Raw genomic sequence first — 3641 nt, 5'->3', positions numbered from 1 at the left:
AACGCGGCTTGAAATTTGTCGGACAACAATACTTTTTGACTGAATTAATTATTTACAATTAATTTTACTAAAAATTACCTATGTGGTAATTGATTTTCAATACCCTGTTATTTTGGCATGTTTCGACCGGTAGACACGTCAATGTCGGAGGAATTTCTGTCGGAAAAATTTAAATCGGCATTCGCAACAAAATTTACAGTTACTTAAGCTAAAAATAAAAGGTGTGGTCTTGAGTTTTCAAGACCCCGTGAAATTGCCATGTTTTTGGACTTTTCCGAGTGGAAAAGCGGAGGAATCGAGAAAAGCCGCAGAGGAAAAATGTGGTAGACTCGTCAAAACGAAGCTCCTCCGGAGTTATAAAGTATGAGGTAATCAACTTTCCAGAGGGGGCCTGTACTGTGGACTATATCTATTTACATATAAAACAACTCGGTCAGCTTTTTGTTAGCCTCCACTTTTAATAAAATATTTTAAAAACATAGTGAATGTTTTTATAAAACAGGATTATTCGTCCGTCTTTTTTTTTGCAAAACTTCATAAAATTGAGGATCGGCACTGAGACTTTGCAATAATTCTTTTCCCGTCGTGATCACTGATAAGTTGTTTAAGCGCTCTTGTGTCATCGTATTTCTAAGTCTTAATGCGCTTAAGACACAAAAAGTTTCTTTCTACCCCGACACTTGTTGCAGGAATTGTTAAAACTAGGCAAAACAATTTGTATGTTTCCGAAAATACAATTTTAAATTCCTTATATAATACTTTTATTGTTTTTTGAACTTCTAAATTACGAAATTGTTCGTTTCTACAAAATATTAAGTTTTTCACCCTATCTATTTTAAAATCGTTTGGATACATTTGTAATAAACATTCAAACGATTTTTTGAGAAATTTGTTTGCATATTCGGGAAATTTTGAGGAATCTATTAAAGCAAAGAAACTAAATATAACTGAAATATCTCTAACGGATTCGAAAATATTAATTTTCTTTATCCTAAAATTTTAACATCCCATATTTCTCTGTAGTAAATAGGCAACCAGCAATACATTTTTATAAATATTACCAGATTGTCCAAATATGAATTAATGCACAAATAACAGACTTTCTCCCATTTTAACATAGATTTTCTATAAAATGGACATGGTTTCGAACTCAAATAACTTTTTGAAGGAAAGAAATTTGTAATTTACGATGACACTTGTTTAAAAGCCGATTAAAAATTTCTTTCCATCAAAAAGTTTTTGGGTTTCAAACTAAGTCAAATTTTATAGAAAATCTGCGTTAAAATGGAGGAAAGTCTGTTATTTGTTCATTTATTCACGTTTAGCCGAACTGTGTAATAAAATAAATGGATTGCTGGTTGCCTATTTGTTATAGTGAAATACGGGGTGTTAAAATTTTAGGATAAAGAAGGAAATTAATTGATATTTTCGAAACCGCTTGAAATATTTCAGTGATATTTAGTACGCAGTGCTAGCTAATAAAGGCGCAGGTTTTTCAATACAAAAGTACTTTTCAGCTCTAACAGTTGCGTGCGTACGAGCACTGACTTATATTACTTATATTTTCAAAGAAAAAAATGGTACGCCATTGGTTTTTTTCCCCAAATAAAATTATTTTTGAAATCCCGGTTCAATTCGAAAGATAAGAGATTCTCTTGAGTTGTTGTAAGGCGATGCGCCGTTTTTGACTAAAAAAACTTACAGAATTATTAATAAATTTAACAACATACAACGTTAACATAAGATTGCAACTAATATCAGACTATTATTAGAAAAATTGTTGAAAATGACTTCCTTCAGTTAAAATATATGCTTCCGCTCTCCTTCTCATATGGAATTGCGCATTCGTTAAAATATTCCCATAGTCTTTTTTATTCTATCACAATTATTCTTTTTCTTTATTCCTCTACAGTGTTAATGGGCCTTGTGTACACTAACGTCTTAAGGTGGCCCCATAAAAAGAAATCTAAGCTATTGAAGTCGGGGGACCTTGGCGGCCATTCTTGAGGCCCACCGGGGCCAATCCAACGATTTGGATAAACACACACTGTAAATAATTGGGAACCAATACAATAAAATGTGCTGGTGCATGTACCACATTTGGTTTCTTATTGCTACTGGAACATCCTCAAGCAGCAAAGGCAATTGTTCTTGAAGGAAATTGCAATAAAGTGGTCACCAATGATTCCTGCCCATAAGTTCTAAAAATTGGTGTTGGAAATGGGTTTTCATTATGGCATGTGGATGTTCATCCGCCCGCAAATGATTGTTGTGAAAATTTTGAATGGCATTTCTTGAAAAATTAGGTTCGTCCGTGAACAGAATGTGTGATTCAAATTGCGGATATGAAGTAATGCCTGTACTCTTAAAATGTACGGATATAACAAAAAAAAATCCACAAAAATTCTCCAAACTATTTTGTGGCAAATATTCAAATACCTAGCGATCTTCCTCGTACTCGTTTCAGGATGTTCTTCGACACAATAAACAATTTTTGTAATAATCGTCTGAAATTATTCATAATTCTATAAGCTTTTTTTACTCAAAAACAGCGCATCGCGGGACAAAATCTCAAGAGCTCTTTCGAATTGAACAGGGATTTCGAAAATAAATTTACTTGGGGAAAAACCATTGGCGTACCATTTCTTTTTTAAAAATATCAAAGTCAGTGCCTGTACACATGCCACAGTTACAGCTAAAAATTATATTTGTATTGAAAAACATGCGCTTTTTTTAACTATCAATACATACTAAATATCACCGAAATATCTCAAGCGGTTTCGAAAATATTAATTAATTTCTTTCATTTTCCTAAAATCTTAACACCCCGTATTTTCGCAACGGAGCATTTCCGGACCATATTTTATAAAGCAAACTATCATCAATTTTCCATGTGGAATCACACCCTTAAATATTCGCATGTCATTAAGGAAATGCTCTGTATATCGAAAATAAGAAAATAAAGGTTCGTAGCTCCGTCACCATAATTACAGGTTCGTGTAATACTGGTTGCGGCAGCTTTAGTAATATCACAGTCGCTTAAGGTGGAAACTGATGCATTTCTGGTTGCCTAAATTATACCGAAAAATGGTAGAAAACAGCCCTTTTTTTATTCCAATATATCTTTTTAAAGCAATGGAAGAAAGTAGTAAAATTTCATATCACATTTGGCAAAGTATAAATGAAGACAATAAAGCAAAAATTAATTGGAATAGGTAAATAATTCGTGAGAAATTAATTTCTGAATATGAAGGTTTTTTGGACTTTTACAAATAAACGATTATTTCTTCATAGTATTACAGAATTATGCAATTTTTTATATAGTTGTCTTTAAATGAATAAACTGATTAGACTTTATTTCATAATTTGTTCAACACTTTATTATTTAAAAAGTTATATTGGAATAAAATTATTAAAAAATATTCATTCATGAACAGCATTATCTCCGACCTTTAATTCGCTTGATTTGTAATAGATGTCGCACTAGTAAAAATTTATTATGAATGGACTCGGGTTATTTTTAACGAACAGCTGTTGTATTGTGGTTAATTTGGTATAACCTGATTCTGAATTGGTAGTCATGGTTTCTGTTAATTGATACGTAAATATTTAAAGAATGTCATGATCATTTTAGATATATT

This window comes from Anoplophora glabripennis, unplaced genomic scaffold, assembly GCF_000390285.2.
Source record: "Anoplophora glabripennis isolate ALB-LARVAE unplaced genomic scaffold, Agla_2.0 scaffold527, whole genome shotgun sequence".
Lineage (NCBI taxonomy): Eukaryota > Metazoa > Arthropoda > Insecta > Coleoptera > Cerambycidae > Anoplophora > Anoplophora glabripennis.
The sequence above is the reverse complement of the archived record's forward strand: the minus strand, read 5'-3'. Positions refer to the sequence as shown.